This window comes from Vollenhovia emeryi, unplaced genomic scaffold (genome assembly GCF_000949405.1).
Source record: "Vollenhovia emeryi isolate VEMERY1.0 unplaced genomic scaffold, V.emery_V1.0 DF939208.1, whole genome shotgun sequence".
Classification (NCBI taxonomy): domain Eukaryota; kingdom Metazoa; phylum Arthropoda; class Insecta; order Hymenoptera; family Formicidae; genus Vollenhovia; species Vollenhovia emeryi.
This window is the reverse complement of record NW_011967158.1, coordinates 168,507-194,598: the sequence shown is the minus strand read 5'-3', so window position 1 is coordinate 194,598 and position 26,092 is coordinate 168,507.

The following is a 26,092-nucleotide window of genomic DNA, read 5'->3' as shown; positions in this document are numbered from 1 at the left end:
TCCTCTCTCTCTCTCTCTCTCTCTCTCTCTCTCTCTCTCTCTCTCTCTCTCTCTCTCTCTCTCTCTCCCCCCCCTCTCTCTCTTTGTCTCTCTCTCTCTCTCTCTCTGTGTCTGTCTCTCTTCCAACTACGCTACTACTAACCACCCACACTCTGTGCCCCCCTTTCGACCCATCCCCTCGGCGCGCACCAGCCCTGCTACGCCGCAACCACCCCCGAACAGAAAACACAGCTGAGCCAACGTGCTCTCGGGCTGAAATGCCTTCCACCTTTCAGAGGGAAGAGTGTCTTGCTGCTTCGCTCTCCCGCACACCCACCTTCCGCCCACTTCACATTCCCCATTCCACTCCCCTACCGCCTTTCCCGCCATCCTATCTCCTTTTCGTTCCTCGTTCTCGACCTTCCTTCTGCCGTTGACGTCCTGGCTCTCTCACTCCTCGTGTGATACGTACGTAAAATACATAACTGACAAAATAATTGAAGGTACGATTGTAACCGCGAACTGTCCTTTCTCTTATTTTCACTGGACTTCGGTTCTGTCCTTCCTCTCCCCCACAATGACTCACGAATATATAAGGTCGATGGATACCTGTCCACCGCGAGCACGGCAAGTTAGTTCGCGAATATTTTAGCGAGTACATCCTCCGTAACGGTCTCGCGTCGCGCGTGGTTGTTCCCCTTTCCTCTCGTCCTGCATCCTTTAGCCGAGAAACAAGTCCGACCGTATGCAGACACAACGTTACACGGCGGTATAACTCACCCGCCGCTCCCAAGTGGCGTTTATTTCGATGGTTAGTGCCTCTTTCGTCGTTTGTCGTGTCTGCATTCCGTTCGCGGGGTAATTTCGTTTGCGGCGATTAAGTCTTTCGCGCGTTTCCGATGATGCAACCCTCGCGTGATAATTACTATGATTAATGGCAAGGTTGATTATTGATCAAAAGAAATTTCGACTATTGCACTATTCGACAACGAAAAAAATACGAAAACGTAGCTAATTGTTTTTCGTTTTTTTTTTAGGCGCTACGTACGATTCTATTGGAGTTGTTCTAATACGTTACAATTCTGAGATAATTACAATTAAAGTTGCAAAGAAGGCTTAAAGATACCTAGAATTAATATAGAGTCTATCGTGTAAAAATTGCGACTTACATAGATTTTTACAATAGATCTTATATTAGTTATAAATCTTCTTACAATTAATCATAATCTCGACGCAACAAGTTTCTTTTAAGGGCTGAAAATCCTTACGACGTGTTTCATTTTGATTGTAATAAAATTTTACACGTCACATATCATAGTTATTAATGTACATTAAAAATAGTTTTTGCTATCTTAACTGCAATTGTCCCGAAATTGTTACACAGCAATTGATAAACAGGGTTTAGCGTTCAGAAAATATAGAAAATAGTTATATTATGTGCTCGAAAAAATTCAATCTTTGTTAAACGGTGTTATTGGTACGTGTATGTTTTGCCGTAAATTTTATAGAATAATTTTCTTAGATTTTTATTGTAATATTTTACATTAAAAATGAAGAAAAAATATTATGTTAGAATAAAATATTTGCTCTTATATCTCTAATTAACTTGCGGGATGGAATTGCCTTCTTCTCAAAGTCATCGACTTTGATTTCGTATTTCGTGTTGGACTTCTCGCAGTTCGAGACTCGCAGTCGATCGTCGTATCCGTGACTTATAGAATCTCTACACACATACGAACAGACTGTAACGCGTAGAAATACAGTTCTTTATATAATCGCGCGAACGTTCGAATGATTAGTCCATTTATTTCCTTCCGCGCTTTGTTCGCGTATTCGAGCGACTCATTAATAAGCTGACGTTTTGTTTTGTATCCCTTTGTCGTCGAAACAATTAATTCGCACACAATCAGGGCGATATTTTTAAATTGTCTGGCAGAATTTGCGTTTTGTTCGTACAGTATCGCTGCAAATTTCGATTCGTTAATTCCATACAGAATAGCTGCAGAGTTTCAATGATCTTTTAACATAAGCACTGCGCGAAAGGAATTAGCGATCAATTAATAAACAATTAATCTAACTGGATGCAATGTTAAACACGTACTTAGGATGGCAATCGATACCTGACTACTATCTTTATATAGTGCAGTCTATCTCAAGCATGTTATTCCAACTTCTTTGTAAAGATAATATAAAATAAAAATTTTCTTCTTTTAGACTCTTTAACAAAAATATATTTAAAGGACGTAAACCGTGTTAAAGAATTCAATAAATCAATCTATCAAACTATCGGCGATTTGATAACGAAACTATCGAATCTTTTATATAACTATTGCCAATTTATAAAAGACAAATGGCCAGGGGCAAATGTTGACTGTTTGATATCCGAAGTTAATAATTTTGAGCATCTCCAATAGTGCACAAACACTAAAGTGTTAAACATAACTACCAAAACTTAATACGTTTGAACAGGAATATTGCAGACTCTTAACAGTCCAGGGGCTAAAGTTTCCATCAATGAGCAGTTGTTAATTTTCAATTAATCGCAAGATTAAGCGTACACTTAGTGGAAAAGGCATCAATCGTCGCGTGAATACGTCTCACGTCCTCAATTATCCTCTAAAACCTACATGCGTAGGAACGCGTGTGGCCGGCCAAAGCGCTGAAGCGAACATATGCGAGACTACTCACCACCCCCTTCGCGCCAACCCCCTGGGGGCCGTCTATTCCGCACGTACTTACGCAACTGGTACCCGATACCAGTGTGCATGTCTCGGAGAATACCTGTCTCCGTAAAGCGGGTATTCCGTGTACACGTCCCTACCTGCTAGCAGAGCCCCGCCTTGCGAGCCACCCCCTCGCAGGGGTGTAAGACAGAGAGAGCGAGAGAGAGAGAGAAAGAGCTTACACCGTCCTTTCTCTTCCTCCTCACCCCTCCCCTCCCCCTCCCCCTCCTCTCTCACCCTATCTCTTCGAGTATGTGTACACACGCGTGCGAAATCGCACCGACCCTCGTCGTGCGTGTGTCAGAGGGGACCGTGAGCAAGAGAGCGAGCGAATGGTTGAGGGAACAGCGGGGCGGAAGAGAGAGAGCGAGAGAGAGAGAGGGGCGGGGGAGAGAGGTACAATATTCTCTATGTATTAGCTACATATCCGGCACATAGGGTAGTCCCGAGTACATAGAGGTGATGTTTGTAAGGTGTAATACATAGGTGCGACGTACATAGGAGCGCGAGCGCGTTCCACCCACACGTGCATACACACATACGCGCGCGAGTATACGCACACATATACCGAGCCACGCGGACACATCCGCAGACGTCGTCCCTGTGCGGAGCGTTCTGCGAGGGTGGTTGAACGGGAAGAGCGCGGAGCGGGCGGGTGCGGTGGCCGAGGTAGCGAGGAATGGGGGAGGATGGGCAGAGGGTCCCAACGCGGCTGACACACAAATAACCGAGCCACCTCTTCTCTCTGACTCACCCTCTCCCCCTCCCCCGCCGCAACCGTCCCCCGGAGTCTCTATCCACCCACTCGTCCACCCACTCCCGCACTAGCAACCAGCCAGCCCGTCGGCCACCCGAACACCCACCCCAACGCCTGTCCACCCCTACCCACACTCTCGCGACCGACCCATTGCCACCCTACCACCCACCGACCGACCAACCGACCGACCGCCCGGAGCCACCCTTAACCAGCGTTAGGTACAGCTGAATTACGCACTCCGATGCGAATGCGGAACCAACAGGCAAACGCACGCCAGCAAGCGAGCGCGGAGAATTATGGGAAAATGAGCCGAAATTTTCTGCCTTCCACCGCGACGAGCTAACCGCGTCCAACGAATTCCGCCCGATGTCCGCGAGATGTGTCTGGGGCCGAAAAATTGTACAAAGGTGAAAAAACGCTGAAAATCCGACAACGCGTACTCGGAACATTATTCGCGAATAACGCATCGATTTCTCCTTTGTTTCGTCGGTGACAATTAGGCGGGAAATGGATGATCTTACATCCTGCAAATCCTGCTAGATGCCAGTGGTTCGGACGCGATGGCTCGAATTTGCCGTGATCTACGGTGATACGTGCGAGGGAGACTCGCAAAGAGAGAAAACGCATGACGAGGGGAGAAAGTTCGCGCATTTCGATTTCCTGTACGCAGAGGGAAAAGTCGGACACACACGAGTGATACGAGAATCGACCGTTGATACTAGTGTAGTGGAAGACGCACTGGACTTGCAAGTTAAATCAGGACTTACCCAATTTTAGAAAGCAACCGCGTGGAAATAAGTTATGAATTAATTAGTCGTCGATGCACTATGAAAAAAATTACACGGACGAGTATAAAAATTATGAAGAAAAATCAAATGCATATATTTTCATTACAAATTGTATAAATTGTACGCTTGTCCGTACAATTTTACATATTTTTTGTACGTGGTGTCCAAAAATGCGTTATAGTTTTTTTTTCCGAATGCAGATATTGCAAAGAGTAATAGTGTTAATGTTACTTGACGTGAAATTTGCTTGGATTTTTTACTTTTATCATTAAGATACAATGATTTCACAAGATGTTGGCAAGCTAGAAAGATGCAACAAACGATGGACGCTGATGAAATATTTGTAAAGAAAGATGGACTCCGAATTCGTTGGAAGATGAGAATATAACTAAGAGAAAATATGTGATACTCTTTACACACTCCGTATATTCAATTCCATTTGCAAGCACGAAGCAACCGTACATTAGAGTTGTATGTAATTAAGTTTTCCCTTAGGTTAATTGGGGTTTCGTCTGTGTACGAGAATATCTTAATTGCTTGCGATTTAGAAATCACTCTATAGATACAGATTTACAGAATTTTCCACGCGAATGATCGAAAAATATTGTGATTCGAACTTTTTTTTGAAATATTCTTTTTACTATTACGCAACATGAAGCGGGACAAAGCGAGAGCATGGCAAAACATTTCTGGCCCCGGTATCGCAGGGATTGTTATCGCAAAAAGCTACGAGCGACAACGGACCGAACAATCGCGCGTACGCAGGATAGCGTGCAAACCGCATACGCGCGACTGACGTAAATAGTTATCAGCACCTTTTGCGAAAACAAGCCTAATGCATCCGCACAATGTGTGGTAACGGTACGCTCGCGGGCCACCGGTACGAGCACTCGCGGCGTCGGCTGCAATCTTTTTGTAAGAGAGAAAGGTCACTCCGCTTTCTGTGGCAACGTGGCTTCCGGTCTTGTCGGTTTAACATCTATCGCACGACTCGACCTTTTTTCATCAAGACTCTGCCACCAATTTGGGAAGCGAACGAGACACAGAAGAAGGCAGGAGAAGGAGAGATGGTGAATCGCGCGATATCACGCACCAGGTATTCCTCTCCGCTATGAAATCAGCCTCGCATCGCGGAAATCCACCCACCGTCACCCCATCCCCGGGCCAGCCATCCAAACCACCCACCGGAGGCGGGGGGCAGAGCCGGAGAGGTAAAGGGGGAGAGAGAGGTGCGGGTGACACGGCCGGGTGGCGGCAAGGGGGAATGAGGGTGGATTCCGCATGGATTTCGCACGTTTCAATGGAACAAGGCACGCTGATGTCAACCTACCTGCGTTGGTTGGGTTCAACGCACCTCTAAAGCAACCACACCTCTACCCACCCTTGCGGAACGTTCACCACCTTCCCCTCTATTTTACCCTCTCGACCCACCTCCGACCTACGCCACCCTCGCCCCCTCACTGTCCCCCATCGTTCCCCCCTTCTTCCCCCGCGCTCTCACCGACCTCCATCCCGAACCCTCTAACCACTCTACCGGTCGACCCTATCTACGTACGTAGCCGCGCTCGCTCGTACATACGCTCCCTATATGTGCCCCATGTACCTCGTTTACATACATCTGGTACATAGACCGAGGTATGGTATCAAAATGGACGCAACCTACGCCAGTGGGCACGGCGCTAGATACGGACGCACGCACGCACACGCGTACACGCACGCACACACACACATGCAAGCGCGTGCTCGCGCGGCTACGACAAACCGCATTCACATACATGTACGCGCGGTTATAGCACTCCGTTATAATAGTAGGGACTATCACGGGAAACGTGACCACTTGGATGTGTATATGTGCGTCTATGTGGTGTCACGCATCTTCGTGTGTCGTGTCTTTGCTCGCTCGCTCGCTCGCTCGCTCGCCCGCCCGCGTGCGCACGTGTCTTATGTACGGTGCGCGCCGTCGTCATTGTCGACGCCGTCGTCGTCATCGTCGTCTTTGCACGGCGATATATACGTTGGGTACGAGATACGTGTACACGCGGGTTGCGTATCGCCTCGGTTGATTGTGGACCCTGTGCGGAATTGGGCCTCGGCTACACGTGAACACGGCTACGCGCCGATAATCACAGGTAGCGATTCATCGCCGTGGAATCGGCCCCCTCGTTCGTCCTCTGTTCGAGACACGGGACGCCCTAAAGGGACTTTGAGATATGGTCACGGTTAGTTGAACAGCCAATACAGGCTGGGCGCAGAGCTGCGGACACCGGCCTGTATCGCTCGTCAAACGCATTCCTGCATACGTGCTCATTAACTTCCGCGCTGTTAAAGGCAAAAAACTAATTTTTATTCCGCTACCAGATCTACGACGGCGCACGGCAGTCGAAAGAGAACGATGATGCACGAGTGGACGAAATTACTAAGATTGTGTAATAAAATGACAATTGATAAGTGCTACGAACAGAATATAAAATTCATGGCGTTTAAACAAAATATTATATAATAATCGCGAGCGAAAAGAGAAGGCTCGTGCAGAGATGTACTTTATCAGCTCTTATGATAAATTAATTTCGATGAAGCCGAGAGAGAGAGAGAGAGAGAAATTCTGACTAATTCAAGTTTTGATGCTAAACAGTCGAGAAGAAACTGTAATGGAAATACAATAATTAACACAGGATTTATTCCTGTATTAGTTATATCATCGAAAAATGAATTTACCGCAGTTATACCGGCTCCAATCTCTATATGAATTATGCAGGAATTTTTCGAGGCTGAAATAACTTTCGTGTCTGAAATAACTTTCATTGGACCGGCGCTGGTGACTTGCTGAAAAAATACTCGACGCGTCCTCTCGCAACGTAATTATGTTAACGACTGGCAAATAGATGCCTCGTAATCGTAACCTTTCGGATTATTCTACCACCCCTAGTGAATACATAATTTGTCCTGTAATCGCGATCGTCCTGGGATCCTCTCTCGGAACGTTTGCGACGCATTGCGGTGGCTCGCGAGCTCCAGCTCTCGTGCAACGCGAGACCCTCGAATTTTTAGTCCGCACAAACATTAAATATTCGCAGTCGCGGCCCGGTCCGACCACGCCGTACCATGCCAGGCCACGCCACGCCATGCCGTTGTGCGGATTTATTTGGGAATATTCGCGCGCGCGGATCGTGCCGCGTCGCGCGGCTCTTCTCTCTCTCGCCGGGCGTGTGCGTGCATACATGCGTGCGTGCGCGCGTACGTGTATGGATGCATAGATGCGTGCATGCGCGCGCGCCCGGCCGCAGATACTGCACAATGTTATTTAAAATTTCGACCATTCATATTTCACCGACGCGACCGTCGGTACAGGTCGCGCAAATATTGACGGTCGCCGAACGTGTATCGGGCCAAGCCGGCGCGCACGGCCGGATACTTTCGTAAATATTTAAAGGACCACCCGGGTGGGTAATTAATCGGCTCTCAATGGAGCGTTAAAACAATCGCGGGATCGGCAGCGGTAAACGGGGTGAACGAGAACCCTCTTCGCGCTTACCGAGGACAAAAGCGCAGCGTGGACAGCGCGAGCGCGCGCGACCGGGGATGACGAAATTTTCGGAAGAGTCGTTTCAATCAGAAACCTAATATTCTTTTCCAATTTCGAGCCAATCGATCCGGCGGTCTGCTGGAAATTCCCTTTGCTCCCGGTCCCCATCCCGCACACGCATTCCCATACATACGATAAACCGATACAGCGCGGCCCGCTTTCTCTCCCCCTCTTCCCACGTGAGACCGCACACATTCCAACGTAAAACGTAACTAATTACCAATACCGTTATTGTATGAGTAACGACCGCACGCTGTCGTCCATCCCCCGTGTCTCTCGCATTTTACATCTCGGACGAAAGGAGAAGTGGCGCGCGGGACACCCGCGCGATACCCAGCGCCTTCTTATGCTTTGCGAGGGTAGATGGGGGGGGAAAGGAAAAAGGGATGATTAAAGTTGAATTTAGATTCGGACATGTAACGCCGAGATCGAGAGATGTAATTTCATGTGAATTTGGATACCACGCTGCAGCGTGGCATTGTGCAGAATAATCGATTACAGGGGGCGGCGTGTAGTCGCGCGTATATATATATATATATGTATATATATATATATCGCAAAAACAGTACAAATCCAATATTTTATTATTCCGTAAATTTAATGATTACATCGCGAATGGATTTTTAACATTCGAATTTAATTAAGTCGGGCATTTAACGTGGCTACTTTACCCGCACAGAGTGATTAACCGGTGGTTGGAAAAGGCTTGGTTCTACTATCGGAAGTAATTAAATTACCCTACATCGGAATTCGTAATGCTTAATTAAAAGTTGTAAAAAATCTTGATAGGACGGAAAGAGGGGGGATGGGATTAACGCGAAAAGACTTTCGCGGTTCGGTTGCGCTCGACGAAAATAATCCAAGATTCGTCCTACTTTTATCACGACACGTCCTATATCTCGCCATCTCGACGACACCTTTGCACTAGGTGAGTCGACCCAACTTCCTTCTCTCGGCAGCAAGGGTTCCGTTAATCTAGGATCCGTGGAGTGAAACGGCGGTGCGCGGGGGGAAGGGGCGGAAGGTGGCGGGCGGGACGGGCGGAGGGAACGTTGACGGAGGGGCGGACAGAACGACGAGGGAACTGGAAGGACCAAAAGAGACTACGAGGGTAGAACCGAGAAGATGGCCGAGGGAGAAAGAGCAGGCAAAGTGGAAAAGGGACGAACGGAGAACGGAATGGGATGAGAGACGCTTGCGCGGGGGCGGGTGAAAGGGGTTCGCACAGCACTGGGGACTCTTGATAAAGGTGGGGTTGGTAGATCCGTTGATGAAGGTTCAGGCTAGAGGGTTACTCTCCGCTCTTCTACCCTGATGGCTCCCGAGGAGGCGGAGGCGGCGGACGAACCGACAACCGAGGGGAGGGTGGGGAACGAGAAGCGACTCTGGAGGTAGGAAGGCGGGTTTGCGAGGGTGTGGGTCCGGTGCGGTCCAAGAAGCACTGATTCATCCCCGGAGTTATGCCCCGGACGGTCAAGGAAGATATACAACGCCGATGTATTTTCGCGGCGTCTCGCTCTTAGACTCCTACGGCTCTTTTCTTCGTCCACGGCGGGAGAGCACAAAGACCGGCCAGAAGGATGAAGATGGAAACAGCGGGGTTACGGGGGGAGCGGGTGAACCGGAGCCACCGTCGATAACGAGTGAAGCGAAACGCCTGGGGAATTGAACATCGGAGACAGGGGGAATGGGGAGAAAAAGAGAGACCGAAAGTGTCGAAATTAATAAGGGTACCGTCGTTGTTAGCAGTAACAATATGACGTTTTTCTTGAATTGCGTGCTTGTCCTGACGGTTTCTTGCAGTGTGAAAACCGATTGTCCCTTGACGCCACGGGACCAACTTGAAAGATTTGCGAATGGTCAGGTTAAGAAAGAGATCGTCGACGGTTTTTTTTAGAAAACATTTATGTCACGCAAGGATCGCTTGAAAATTCCCCTGTCTATAATTTTTTAATCGTCTTCGTATTCTCCACTTGTCACTGTCTTTTTCTTCTCGCTCCCCATTGCTTGTTAACGGCGAAATTGAAAATTTCGGAAACAAATTGGAAAAAACGAGGAGACTTATTGTACATACATGTAATTTAACATTTTTTGCTGTTTGGTCGGAAAGTTAATATATTAGTGTTATAAATTATTATAGTACTCGTCTTTTTAAGCAACAAGAATATAAGTAATTGTAATACATATTTTAATGAAATTAAGAGAGTTTCAGTCATGACTGTATTTATCATGAATTAATTATGAAGGAAAACTTAAAAATCGCGTATTCGACAGCTCTGTATACGGTCGACAATCCTTATTGGCGCGCAGTTCACAAAAGTCTCAAATATACGCGTAGACAACATCTTTATACTGTTATTGCGACAAATATTATATGCCTCGGTGGTCGAATTGGTGAGACGCCCATCTAGAATGTAGGGAGGTCCAGGTTCAAACCCTGGCCGAGGTAATACTTTTCGCAATAAATTTTCTGTATTATTAAAGATGTCAGGTATGGTCAAGAAAACACTGTCGTTGTTAATTATGTTTCAATATTTGAACTGACTTATTTTTTGTAAAGAAGCACTTTATATGAAGAGGAAAATCAAAATTTACGGTTACTAGAATTTTTTTTTCCGAAAGAGTCACAAATAACTCGGAGCACTTAAAAATGATTTCAAAACTCTGATCTTGAGATGTACATAATTTACTATAGCACGCTAAGTAGCAATGCGTAAAATTTTTGTTGCGTTTTCCATGGAAAATACTCCATGCGATTCTCTACGCTAGTGAAGAATGGGCTTTCGTGGAAACGGATAGGTCGTTTCACACAGCAATGTAGATACTTCTCGGAGAAGCCAACGCAAGGAAATAGGAGGGCTATGAGAACATCTCATCTCGAACTAAAACCATAGCGAACCTCGAAGGGGCCTCGCCGGGGTGTAGGTCGTAACGACGGGGTGTTTGGATGACAAAGAGCACCGACGGAGTTTCGGAACACCGCATAGCTCTGACCTGCTACTGCTAGCCCAGGAAAGTATATATAAGTCGTAATGCTAGTAGCAGCCAATTAGAACGCGCTATGTAACAGCAAGCACAAAGCTTAAAAAAGAATATAGACAAGAAAATATTGCTGAAACTATTTTTTCCATAATATAGAGAGAATAGTTTCTCGTCTACTGTCATAAAATTGCACATACTTTTGCCAGATGTCGTTTTTTCAACGGTACTAATGGATAGATACTAATAACACAAATTTAATAAAAAGTGTAACATATTTTCAAAAAATAAGGTTATTAAAAGTAATTTTATTTCTCATTTCAAAAGTATCCTCAGTAATAAAACTCTTGTGCGTTTATCATTTTATTAAAAGTATTTTATTAAAGTATAACTGTTTTATTAAAAGTATAACTGTGCCTCTTAATTTATGAATACCGACTAATCTGGCTTATTAGAATAATTCGCGCAGCGATGATTCATTTTCTATTTATACCTTATTGATATATTTTATAATTTTTCATTATTGTTACGGACTTGACAGAATAAAAACTTGACAGAATGCACAATTTCTAACGTATAGAAAAGTATGCTGTGAAATAACAAATGTTGCTGAGTCGACTTCATCGAAACGATACAACGCGCGACATCGTTGTTCCGCTGTACCGTCGCGCGTTACAGCATATAAGTACATACAGATAAGAACTTGCTGTACTTACACGTAGTTTCTCATGTCTATCGGAGCACTCGGAGGAACAAGTGGACGTTTGCGAGCCGTCAATTCGATCTTACGCGAATTCTCGGATTACCGTAGTTCGACAATGGGTCGGGCGAGCGGTGAAACAGGATGGGTTACCTCATCCGCGTAATGGAAAAGTAAATAACCCCCGATCGTTATGCGGAGGGTGAGGTACGGCAGGTTTCTTGGTAGCGTAGGTGTTAGTTTGGACAGAAGTGAGGGGGGGGGAGGAGAGAAGGGCAAGCGGATCGGCAGGGAGGAAGGGAGGCAGATAGGGCGCGATCATCCGTGGTTCGTGGGCCGTGGTTCGTAGTCAAAGAGAGCGGTGGGAGGTAATAAGGGTAAACTACTCTCGTTCCATTACGCGCGCTATCAAGGTCCGCGCGAAGCGTTTATTAATAACCAAGGAAGCCAATCTCTCCGTCTCGCTCGCGCGCCCTACGGCCCTCGGCCTCGCAGCTCCGCGCGCCTTGTCCCTCTTTCTCTTTTCGACCGACGGCGGCGTCTCGGCAGGGACCACCATCTATTCGGCACGCTCGAAATTCCACCCAGAATTCTGCTTCTTGAACGTGTGTGCGTTACGGTTATATCTGTCGCTACCCTTAGCCGCCTCTCGGGCGCCTTTCCTCCCCCGAATAGTCGCCCCTCGAGATGGTCGCCCGAGGGGCGAAGCGGCAGCGGGAGGAAGGCTGGATATCTCGGGCGTCCTGTCCGTAATATCCCTAGTCCTCCTGCCTTCCACCTAACTCACTCCACCCACCCACCCACCCACCCCGGCCGCCGCCCTCTCCTCCCCCAGCCCCGTAGCCCCATTTACTCGTAGCAAGCCAGCCCACGTTCACCCCCCGGGGGCCAGAGAGTTAGGAGGGTTGCCTGGCGCCCTTCTACCGCCCCCGCGTTCACCCCTACGCCCCTCGCCTCTTTCTCGCCCCTTGGACGCCACACAAAGTGCGGACGGTTAGGGGCCGATGGTTTGAGGGGGTGGTCGGTTGGTTGGTTGGGTCAGGATGGAAACGGACCGCGAGTTTACGGATACCGATTGTATGAGCTTGCGCGTATATACACCTATGCGTGCGTGTGCGTGCGTGTGCGTGTACATGCGAACGCAAGTTTCCCATGTTGGGCAATGATGCTGTACCTACCGGTGGTGTAAATGTAACCAGGAATGCGTAGTGAAGGTACCCCTTTGTCATCGGGTAAACGACTAAATTGTACGTCCTACTGCCGGAGAGACTGCTGATATACAATATTGCTAATGTCCGGCACAGATCGCATCTTGCGTTAGGGATAATGAGGAAGATACGCGCATGCAGAGCCTGGCGGTCGTCGGTGCTGGCCGGTTAGTTACGACGGAGCACTTATTATGATCGTAAACTGCTTTGATCTTGCGCATCGCGGGGATTTTTACGACCAGACGAGGGCGAGAGCGGGGTCGTTAGCGAGGAGTTACAAGACATCGCGGAATTATTAATTTTGCATCGTCTGCCGCGTCGGATCAGGTTAATTCGCGCAAATCTGCCGTTTGCATTTGAAGAATTAAAATTTTCTACTAGAAAAAATGACAGGAGTGAAATAGAGCAGAAAAGTGGAGTATGACATTGTACAAAGATGATAGTGCTTTGAAATATGAAATAATTTGTATAATTGCATCTTGTATCGCTAGAATGTGCGCGGATTTAACAAATAAGTACACTGAAAAAATCGTTTTCGCTACCGTAGCTAATCGTGAGTTGCTAGAAATATTTTGCTGCCATAATTATAAATTTCTAAACCACAGCAAACGGTTTGCTGTCGCACCTAATACAATAGGCACAGTAGCAAAATATTTAGCTGTCTCAACTGAAATTTAGTTACCATATACAGATTTATTCTTGATTCGGAAAAGTTATCTCGCGTTATCTTCATATCATCTTAGTTACATCTCGATATTTCAGTTAAAGGTTCATTTTGCTCATAATTATCCGATATCAGTCGGATTCTGACGCATTCCGAGACGAAATTTTGGCCCTATGTTGAACCTTTAATTCTATTATAGAGTAGGACCTAAGACAGTAAAAGAGGTTGAACTGCAAGTACAAAATTTACTTCTACTTTAAAACTGACAGTGTCGGAAATTTCTACTTTTGCCAATTTAGCATTAAAGTAGGTCCTTTTAAGTAGGAGCTAAAGTAAATTTTTAGAATTAAAGATTCGAGGGAGAAGTAAAAAATATAATGTCGTCAAAGTATGTTATTGCTAGTCTATGGAGGTGTATAGATCAGCTAAGTTGACATAAATTATCCTTAAAAATGTCAAAATAGTACCAAAATTTCGACTCGGGATCACAAATAGTCTCTGAAAAATTTGTTTTGCCGCGTGAAGCATTTTACGACCGGATTCTCGTCTGGTGTGTTTTACTCCCCCCCCCCCTCCATCTCTCCGTAGCGGCTGTTTCGAATAAGCATAAAAGTAATTCGAAAGAAGAAAAAAAAGGAATAAACGGAAAGTGAGCGGATGAATACAGTATTGTGAAGCGATTATGTACTCGCGAATATATATTCAACCTATTATTATTTTGTAATCCAATATATTATTCCGTGTGATTTGTGAACAATAAAATCGTCGGCGATTTCCGCTTAAAATTAAATGTTTCTTTTTACGTATTTGCCATTGAAACGTGTAAATGATGGCGTAGCGCGGCAACAATAAATATCTCACAATTATAGTTTCCTCTTCTTCTCCGTTGTATTGCGCAGTTATCATTTTAGATAACTGTGGTTTTAGATAACATACGGTACTTCCATATGTTATTTAGAACCAAAATTCTTGCCGTGTCAACTTCGAAGATACGGATCCTAAGTTCGACCGTAGGACATTCCGTTTTTCCCTTGTCTCACAACGACGTTGACAAGTCCGTCCACAAGCATCCAATATCAGCAATTCCGAAGATGCATCCGTCATCGCCGGGAAAGGATCTAATCGTCCTTCGTCGGCTCCCTCGTTTCCGGCTGCGCAGTAGTCGAGCCCGCGTGTGCGAGGGGATTACGGATAAAAGTCGAGAAGGGTTCCGGGCGATACAAACCCGCCGTTTTTCGTCCGTCCCTCCCACTTCCCCTTCCCGCCTCCTCTTCGCGCGAGTTTCGCCTGGAAACACAGTCGGTCGAATGCGTTTCAATCCGCACGACTATTGGATGGTAACTGGATTGGTCCGTCCGAATTCGATGATTAACCGCGTTGTCTAAATATCAATGACTTTACCCGGGCGAGCTGGGGTAAGGGGCGCGGGCGCGGGGGCGCACAAAAACGATGACTGCGGAAAATCATTTACAGCGTTTCCGATGGGCGGCGGCGCACCGCGGGGAATAAATCGCGTGCACGGTAAAATTGTAATTTCGCCACAGAGAAAATAAAAACACACACCCGCGCCCGGCCGCGCGAATTACGCGCTTCAATTTTGAACATCATATATTTCATTTCGCCGCAGCAAGTTGCGTTTTTGGCCTCGCCCATTGTGTGTACCCTAAAACGGCCGGCACGAATTTACAAACCGATACGTGCCGCCGCATATTTTCGCTTCCGAAAAAAATACGAATCCCTGATGCTCGATGCGTGGTACACAGTTATATTTTTCAAAATAAAGAATAAATATATAAAATAAAAAGAGAGAATATTGCGAATCATTCGAAATTTCGTATAGTCACGAGTATGGAATGGACGTTACGGATTTGTGAAAAAAAAAACTACAGTAAATGAAGGCTTTCCCTTTATCTCTTTTCCTGAGGACTCGGCTTCAAACTGTCCATAGAATTTCTGATTGTAAGGATACGTTGGCGATTCTGCCTTCATCCTTCGCGTGCTTTTCTCAGGAGCGCTGTTTTTTTTTTAATACCACCATCGGGTTATTCTCCTCCCTCATGCGAACGCGTAGATCGCCGACGATAGATCCCGAGACGCGTTCCGGATGTTCGCGTATACGTGTCCGCTCGCATATCCGATATCGGTAATTCCTCCGCGGCGGAGTTTCTCGGGTCACCCTCGTCCATAAAGCGCGCGCGCCTCTCATCTCTCCACAGCGGGAAGGAAGGATCGGGGGCGGAGGAGGGTGGGCGATTAAGAGGTAGAATCGATGGAACGGGAAAGGCAGAAACAGACGAGATGTAACGATAGAATGGTAGATTTGCGAAGAGGAGGAGAAACAGATAGAGAGAGAGAGAGAGAGAGAGAGAGAGAGAGAGAGAGAGAGAGAGAGAGAGAGAGAATGGAGGAGAAAGAGAGGGAGAGAGGAACGAGGAGGCAGAGAATGAGTGGCGCACCCCCTCGTACCGATCCATACGCACCCCAATATCGCCCCCAGGCCGTGCAATCACGGCATACAGAGAATGGGATGAGTCCCATCCGAAGAGGATGGGTTGGATGGTCGGATAGTGCGGCGCGGCGCGGAAGAGAAGGGGGGGGGACACGAGGGGCGGTGGGTGCAACCGGAGCTGAGCGAGCCACCCCCGATCCCCGTCGCTGCCGCTGCCGCCACCGCCGCCGCCAATTGTGCGTCGTTGACAGGCCTGCATCGGGGGAAAACTTATTGTTGCGCGCGGAAAACCAAAGAGAACGTTCCCTCAGGGGACGCGAGCGCCAAAGTTACGGATTAAACGCTCCCCGCGATGATGATGGGAGGCGGGAGGGTGAGTGAACGCGCGGAGCTCCATCTCGCCCTTCCGTGCGACGTGTGCTAACTCTTCCTTGTTTCCTCACTTCCTTGTTTCTTCTCGTTTTCGTTCCTTCGAGGATCGTACGGAAAAAGATCGGACTCCCCCTCTTCCTCTCTTTCTGCCTTTCCCCCTTCCCCTGTCTCTCTTCTTTCTCAGCCGGAAACTTGACGTGCGAGATTCATCCCCTTCGCGGTGATGGATCGTTAAGCGATATTCCGCCCGCAAGAAATAACGGCGGAATGTCAAAGGACGACTATGCTCGTTCGGCTTCTTTTTTTAGACGAGAGGCTTGTCGACGAGAACGGCCGAAGATAGAAACGTTGCATATCGAAGATATACGAGTGAAATTGGACATAAACAGGAACCGATAAATATTTAAGTCAATTGTCACCGTCACATTATATTCTCTTTATGTAAATACCCTTCCCATCAGATGTTACTTTCGGGAACTCGTAAATTATAATCATTCAAGATGGAATAAAGATAGAATAGAATAATCGTAGATTATAATTGAACTGACACAGTCTTTCAAACTCTTGTTAGACTCATCAAACTTATTTTGAAAATTCGTTTCCTTAGGAATAGCACGAAACGATTAGTTTGCGTATTTAGTGTAAGAAAAGAAGCGTTAGTAGTCGATTAAAAAAATCACTACTTGTCCATATGCGTGTGCCGGAATGTGTCTTCGTGAAGGAATGCGGGAAGAGGAAGAACCGTGAATGAAATCGACTACGTCGATGCGCGGAGGCGGGCTGTTCTTCGAGCGGATTTATAGCGCGGAATACTTTGCGGTTTTACGAGAGTAGAGAATAAGAATGGGCGTTGCGGATAGTGTTGCCGCGATGCATTTTTGAATATTTGATCTATCTACGTTGCCATCACACTCCGCGTCATGGACGCACGGCGAGTTGTGACTGTGTATGTACGTTTTACAGCTTCCCGAATCTCCGACGTACGGTGTTTGTGCCTCGTTGAACATTTAAAATCTCCCAAGGTTACTGTTCGACTGCTACTGTACAGACAACGTTATTCAATCTTGCATATGTAACAAACTTTACTCCGTATACTAAGTCACGAACGTGCGTGATAACAATCAAATAAATAAATAGGAAATGTGACAATATGGTCGTGCTAGTTTTCTTTATAGATACCGAATAACATTTTCATCACGTGAATTTATGTACAATACATTCTGTACCTAGTCACTTCCACGGTATTATTAACGGATTTCAAATATTCAATTGTGTGGTAATCAATTTAATAATACCGATGCTAAAATATCTTTTCAAAGTCAACTAAATATTGATTTCTTATCTTCCTTTTTATTTCCCTAATGAAAAAAGTCATTTTGACCGAGAAGTGCGCTCTTGATCGCGCGGTATTGTTGCCGCTTTTCCGCGTTGCCGATGCCGATTGGTTGGTTGGCTGTTTCGAAATCGCGTTTTTCTATATCTAGTTAATATTATAACTAGTTGAGCTCATACTTGGCGGGAGACACTACCGTGTCTCATGAAATGTAGCCTTTTTTTAAGCATAGTAACAACCTTCATGGCAACTGATATTGATCGACCACTTTGAAGTTACAATATGTTGCGAATTTTTACTTGAATTATTTTTAAGATGTGCTAAGCTCATGCGTCCGTTATTCGTGAAGAGAAGACTAATGCAATGCGTAGAGAAGCGGGGAAACGTATAGCGACGATGTTATTAAAATTTATGCGATACGCAAAATTCATAAAAAGGGCGACATTCATAAGAACAATTTTATCGCTTGCCATTTCGCCGTGCCTGAGCACGCGAAATCTCAGGCATTAATTGTGAAATATAATCGCTTATTATTTAAAAAGTACTAGAAATGACAAAACGCGCGCTCCACGCGCACAGTTTGTGGTCGAGCATTGTATATTTTTAAGAATTTGTATACATGTAAAGAAGTAATTCTATGCGCAATGTCACTTTAAAATAAAAAATAATTTGTCACTCACTGATACGCAACAGTAGAGTTGTACATCGTCAACTGTGTATGTTAAACTGTAAAAATACAAATATGTATATGATTATTACAGACTAATTATATAAAATCGAAATGATTGTATTACATATACTTTATATTTTATATTTAAAAAAATAGGTATTTATTAAAATAATTATATAGAATACTGAAAAAGTCTTCCTTTTAAATATAAACTCATAAAATTTTATACTTATGATTTTGTCTCTAACACTTATTCGAATCCTCGTTCGAATCATTTGAATAAATAAAATAAAAACATAGAACAGATGCTTAATTTTGCACAAGTTACAAATAACATAAAAATGTAAGACACTCACCTCACCGATTTCTCCGCTGTTGCCCGATGCCTCCAAGACCTGCTTCTCCTCTCAGATTTCTTTGTTGCACTCACACATTTACTCGTGAAAATAATCGATCGCGCGAAATTTCGGGCACTCCCGTACGTGATGTGAGATACCGCGAAACGCACGAAATATTACCAACAACTTGCATTTTTTATTCGGAAGAATAGGAAATGGATAAATCACTATTGAATTGACGATATAAAACGCAACGCGAGCATCGGAAGCATAATCCGCGGTAAAGAAGTAGTTATTAGTTCGCAACGAAACGATATTTTACGGTTTACATTCATAATTTAGATGAGTTAGTCGCGTGAAATATCTATGTATACGTTAATAAAGAGCCGTCGCCTCAACACGCAATTCGTTTCTCATTACAAGTTGTAGAAACTTAATAATTAATCGAGGAACGTTACTTGTTACTGATAAAGGTGTACAAATCAATAGCGTGTTATCCTTCCATTCATCGCGATCAAGTCTTGGAAACCGATAATGTAAAAGTAATACTACGCACGGAGCGACTCTCGCCACTGCTTGCCGGCTCGACGTTCGGCGAGCGAATGGTACCGCGGCGACCTTCACGTACACGATGGCATACAAAAACATCGTACGTCACCGTGCCGAGAGATAAACAACAAAAAAACGTTGAGAATTCGTTGTCCCGCCTACGAAATTGAAAATTCTATACCTAATATTTCTAATTACTTTGTTCCGTGACTGTTACCACATTTTGCGTATCATTCTGCGGACTTATTGATACTGATTAAATTATATATTAAATTAACGATTAATTCTGTTCAATCGAGAAAATGTTTCGAAACAAAAATCGTTGTTACTTAAATTCTAATTACTAAGATTAGAGATTTTACCTCAATAGTTGGTGTATACAAATTGTGTGTGCTAGTGTGACATAAAAATAATAATGAAAATGGTAACAAAATATCGTCAAATCGATATCTGTAAGGAAAAATTGCGTAAAGACGTTGCGTACAGATTGAAATGCTTAATTTGAAAATTTTATAACGTAAATAAAAATAATATAATAAAATTTGCAGCTATACTTTTTGAGTTTCGCAATAAAAATGCAATCGTTGGAAAGGTAAAGATATTTTGTCCGCTTACGAATTTGCCGTCGTTTGCTTTCGCATTGCATACTAATTATTACGAATCGAGTTTCTTTGTATGAATCGTTTCGCTTTTATTGCTCGGGCGCTGCGAACTTTCGCGCTCTCGTACGTGTATCGACCTATCCAACGAAGGGTGCGCTACTAGGGAGGGGTGCGAGCGTAGTCCTTCCTCTGAGGGGTGGCAATAGCCATCGGCGCTCCTAGGAACGCATTGCATTCTACACGGCGTACAACGTTGCAATCACGTTAGCGATAATGGCCGTTGTGAATGAGGCTTAATGTCGAGAGGCTGCCGGTGGCTATTGTGCCGCTAGAAATTTATCTCTCGATTCGAACAATTTCCCCGCAAAGTGAGAATAAAAAAAATAAAAGGAAAAGGGAAAAAAACTAGAGCGCCGGTCAATTGAATTTCCACGCGTGCTGCGTGGAAAGTGAGAAGCGGCATCCTGTTCGATTTAAAAATATCAGACGCGCGCGTACGATAAATTCCCTGTATTATTAAACATTCACCCACGCTGGCGGATGCAAACGGGATCATGCGACACGTACTATCCCCAATGAAGATCACTATATAGAGCTACCTGCAAACACTGTATTATATTTCAACCACTATTCATTTTTGAACTTGGACTTGATTTTTGTGTTACAGGCTTGATGAAAGCAATTGCAAAGATATAATTAACAGTCCTCTTTTATTGCGGCTGTTATCGAAGAACGTAGATTTCAAAAAGTGAAAATCAATAAAAGCACGTTGTGTGTTCTCATTTAATGTTGAAAGTAGCGTTCCGCAATATCAAAGTCACGACAAAGGACGTTTGTTAATCACATTTTCAATTGAAGAAAATTTACATTTAGTCCTCCAAGTATCCGCGATCGGAAAAAGATATGTTCGTGGTGTAACATCCTGTATCTGTCCAAATATTCGATCGTAATTGTAATAACGAGTTCTTTGAAACGACTTAACGCGCCGATCTCTTCTTAATTAAAATGAATATGGCACCAATTTTTGATGGGGGGAGATCACGAGGAGAGAGGAAGAGAAAAAAAAAGAGAAACTGTAACGCGGCCAACGGCGGAGAAACACGAAGGCTCCGGTAGTCACCCCTTTACCTTAATGGCAGGCATCTGTTTTTCCACCGCGAGCCACCACCATCAACGGAACTCCCGCCAGGTCCGCGCGCGCGTCCCAACCTTCCTTTAATTAAAATTAAAAGACGGCAAACGCCGGATTCCCGGCGTCATTTTCATCCCCCCCGCCCCGCGCTGCTTTGAAACCGCCGCTTCCACATCCCCCGCCTCCCGCCCAGCCCATCCTCGTCATCGCCCCGTTTTCCATCCAAACCACCACCACCTCCACCACCACCACCACCATCATTCGCCGATTTATATTCATAATTACGGCGCGCCCATACCCTCCGGTTTCACCTGGCACCCCATGGCGGCTGAACGTGGAAGAGATTATTAGCTGACGATGGAATCAAAATGGCAGGGAAAGTCGCGCGCGATGTACCGCGCACGCCATTGCGAGCGCTCTTTAAGCCCTAATCCTAATTCTCTGACGTCATTGTGCTTCTAATGATCCATGACGCATTTTGTCGCGTATTCGGCTGGCAATCGAAACGAATTTTTTATGTCCTGGTTGAAGTACTCCATTCTTAAATAAATAGCGCACGCGAGAAAGGATTGACAAGAATTAAAAAACTAATAAGGATTCTTTTTGCTCGGAAATAAATCGTATTTTTCTCTAAGAATTTATAAAGTCGCTGCTCAGATTTGTCTTTCGTTGCAATCGAAGGATACGCGTCTTTACACGGGTTGTACGCGAGATCCATTTGCGCGTTTAAAGTGAACGAAAAGTGAAACTATCGGACCGAATAATAAATCGCATCGGAGCGGATGGTGTAGCCCCGCGAGATTTTATGATAACGGTGCCGACGTTATAAAACGAGGTGATGAAAACAGAGTTATGACTGTTAGATTGTTACGACGGGCTATATAAGAGTGGCGTGTACACACACAAACGCACATAAACGCAAACGTACAGACAGCATACGTCGAAGGCGCCACGCAACCCCTTCTTCCCTTCGCGATCCTCTAATTATTAATGGACGATAAATTTCCGCTTTAATCGCGATATCCTCGCTGCAACGGTCAGGCGACAGAGGGGTCGATAAAGACCGAGATCTGTGCCAACTGTATCAGCTAGGTCGGGTGAATCTGTAATCGGGTCCGTCGTAATTGGCTAAACGTCGATTGCTCTCAGAGGTATTAGGGTAAACGCCAGTGATTGACTAACAAGAACAATGGTGAGAAATCATAGGGGCTGTGTGTGAAAATTAACATAAGGATGTCCCTCTCGGTTCCAACTCCGATAAAACGTGTACCGTATGTCTATATCGGTGAGGCAAAAGTTTAGAACGCGCTGGCGATCGCACGTGGAAATGCAGGCGAGTAAAACAACGGAAGTGATAATCGCAAAGTTCGCGAGATTGTAATTCCCATTTTTCGCAGTTCCAATCTGATATACTTTCTAATTTTAACTGAAAATATAGACGTTCAATCTCACCGAGAGAGACCGAGAGAAATTGCGGTAAGTTCGTCTTTGTAGAAGTGGCGTAAGTCCACGGGTGAAACACGTTTCCGAGTTTCTTATATTATGCGAACGATTAAAGGCGCGACCGTAGACAATAATTTCGTTCAGCTACTCTCCACGTACAAGACTCTCGTTCATGCCGGGGAGTTACTTTGAACGGCCGTCGTACGTACATCGGGACGAATCTACCCTTTGGCTCTGATATTGCAGCGCATCCCACGCGCACATGCGAGTGTGCATGTCGCGCGCGCGCACACACACACGCATTCGCACACAGAAATGATCTGAATTACACCGACTCGCGCGCCTGCGAATCCATCCACGTTCACGTTGGGGCGTACCGGGTGTACGGGACCAACTGGGGCGAACTGCTGGTTCGATTTCGCAAAAAGGGCTCCCGACGGTTTCACGCTGACGTCACAGGCGCCGATGATCCGATAGTTCCATTACGGACCAAAATTCCTGGGACCGGCTGCGACTCGTCAAAACGCATCGCGCGACGCGGCCGGATTGTTTATACTCGCAATTGTGACGCGCCGTAATTGCCAAGAAATGTTGCCCCGTTTTTAAAAATCCATTCACGCATCGTCCATTTATCCCGACGGATTAAATTTCGCGGCATTACCTCAGAAGGGAGCTTTCATTTTATTCGCGCAAACCGAGGGAGACGGCACTTACGCGACATGTAACGTAAATCCGCAAAATTTGAGAGTCCATCGTCCCCGAAATGTGAATATTTGCGACGCATTTCATGATCGTTACAGTCCGCTTTTATTAATCGTATTTTCTTGTTCCGCGATCGATTTGATAGCAGGAAATTCACTGCGTCGCTCTGTCGTCGCTTCATCATTGAAAACCATTAAAGCGGGTCGTCTGTGCAGTTTTTAAATTACACGTGCATGCGATAACCAGATCGATGGGCGAGCTTCTGGCTGCGAGACACTATTATCGAGCGTCATCAAAATATTTCAGGTCAGCGTTGTGTTCTCGCTGTAACGAGCCACCGTGCATCACCGGGGCGTGTCATGAGAATTTTCACTGTTAACGAGTCATTGTAATAATTTCCCACCTGGCTGATTGATGCGCGTACGCGAATAAAAATTCTCAAACAAAAATAAAAAGAGAAGAAGGGGGAAAGAGTGCGCGCGTATAAACACGGCGCGAGTCGTTTATCGCTGATTCTTGTTGGACACCTTTTTTTCTAGTTGCCATCGATTATCGGCCGATGCGTCAAGCCATCATCGCACATCGACGCGGCGTATAGTCCGGGTAATAAAATACAAGTGAGGTTGTAGCGACATTGCGCAATTTTGTTGCGGCAGCTTTTTCCAGGCTGATTCTGTGTCAAGCGCTGGCGCGTGATAACGCATTGCACCGGGCATTACAAACAATGGAGCCGCGGACGAATGTGCGACCGACTAATCTGGATATATGCGAAAATAAATCTAGGACGTGCAATAGTCACATTATTCGTCCATTCCCGAGATACTCAAGAGCGGATTTTCGAACGAGAGCGGTTTGCGCCGTTCGTGCCGGCGCGGTGCAGCGGAGCGCAAAAATTTAGGATCGAAATAACTTACCGTCTCCGACGCATATGCGCCGCTTCGGATGTCTGCGGCAAGTCTTATTCACACCCCGTGATACATTAAGATTCACGATTTAATGTGTCGCGATATCAAAGATGTATAATAACCCCGGGTTAATTAAAGTCGCGGTAAAAGAGTCGAAAAAGAGCGTTGCGCGCAAGCGTTGTATATAAGCGACTGTGCATGTGTCTGCTTATGCGCCAAAATTACAAACGCAAAAAATTATTTCCCTCACGTACTATCGATTGCTCGTGGCCCACTTTTCTGCGTTTTAACATATTACTAGCCGCGCGTTACAGCGTCGCGATAAGAAACCCACGCTGAAATATGCAAAAAGCATCGCCAGGTATCGCGAATTTTCGTTAATTAATAAGACCTGCGCGAGCGTGTCGCACCGCCTACGGTTTCCTGCATCGTAGTTATGAATTGCTCCATTCATTGCGCGGACGGACACATCGAGGTTGCATTACTAGTAACGACGCGCTCGTGGTGTCGCGGTCTGCAACGAAATATGCTAGAAAAATCGAATGAAATAATATCTATTTATATTCATCTAATGGAGAACTTTTACACGCTTTAACATAATAACGCCGCACCGGCGTATATCGCAACGCGTTATTTTTCAAATATATTAACGGCATAGCTCTAGCATTTTATCCAAGAACTACGTGTCGTCGAAAGCTAAAAGCTATATTACTATTCTCTGTGTAATTTGAGTGCTAATGTAAATGTATCGCAAGCGCTAATTCTTGCAATAATTTTAGATAGCGCTTTTCGCGTAAAGCGAACGAGAAGTGCTCGGAGAGAGCAAGCGCTGCGATGAGACGTGATTACAATCATCTTTCCAGCTGCGATCCGCGCGGCAAAATTTAATTGACACTCGGAAGACAAACTGTGCAAAATTATTCCTTTGCTTTTTTCTAAAAAGCTCGCTAAAGATATTTATCGACACGCTCTCTCGCGCGTGTATTCCATTCGCCACCGTTGAAATGTAGTATCGGATACCGTTATACTGTACAAGCCTATCGGTCCCGAAACTAAAAACACCATGTCGAAAGTCACTTTAAATCGGCCGAAAAGCGCGAGATGGGACGCATTTTCGCGCGCTTGAATGCACGGAAAGGGGGTGGACGTAGCGATGAGTGGATGATGGGTGGTGGTGCGCTTTTCCTCGCATCCCGCCGACCGCAATCAACAGTTCCGGCGGTGAAGTAGGCGGCATTGCGCGCACGCACACGGGCACACGCACGCGTGCGTACGCACGCATGCATGGCATATGCACGCCTATTCTATAGCGGCGGTCAGGTCCAGGTCGTGCCGTTAGCCAAGGGTGACGACCGGCGCCACATCCACGGCGCTTCTAACCGCCGCGCCGCGCAGTTCACCTAGCCTAGCGGACACACGTGTGCACCTCCTCCCTCCCCCCTCCCCCCCCCGTGCACATGAGGTACGTATACCTCCCTCGTACACGTGGGCACGCATGTGCGACGGGGACGCGTAGAGATAGAGCCGAGCGAGCGAGCGGAAGCTTCGCTCTCGCTCGCATCAGTCGCGCGACATGGTCACGAACGCACGATAAACACTTACCAAGTAGACTGTCGCACGCGTTTACGTGCGCACAGTGACACATATTTGGCGGTTTCTCCATTATCCGCCGGCTCGCTCGCCGACAGGCGGAATACTCGTGCGACGACTATTCAGAGGGGGCGGGAGGGAAATTTTGCAGGGGGGTGAAAGGTACACGGCATGCACCCTAGAGGCGCATGGAGGCAGCGGAGGACGAGCGGCAGGAGAGGGGTATGTGTGTATGCCACACGTAGGTGGGCACCCAAAGGGAAACGAGCCAGAGGGTGGTATAAATTATACCGTTCAATCGATTTGCTGTCAGAGGAGACCCTCCGCTGCCACTACTACTGCTGGAGGAAACTCATGCTGCCGTTGCTGCTGTTGCTATTGCTACCCCGGCACTACAGCCGTTGCTGCTGCTGCTGCTGCTGCTGCTCTGCGGCTTGCTAGGGTGCATTTAGTCGAACGGACGGGCGCTCGAACAGCACGCATACAAGCGCACAGGTGCGCCGATGCGCGCGCGTGCATAAGGTTGACATGCGTCCGCGAGGGAAAGGGTTTGTCACGGATACGAGGCTGCTGCTTACGAAGGGCGTAGGCGCTACCCTCCGAAGGGTAGCTCTCTCTCCCCCCCC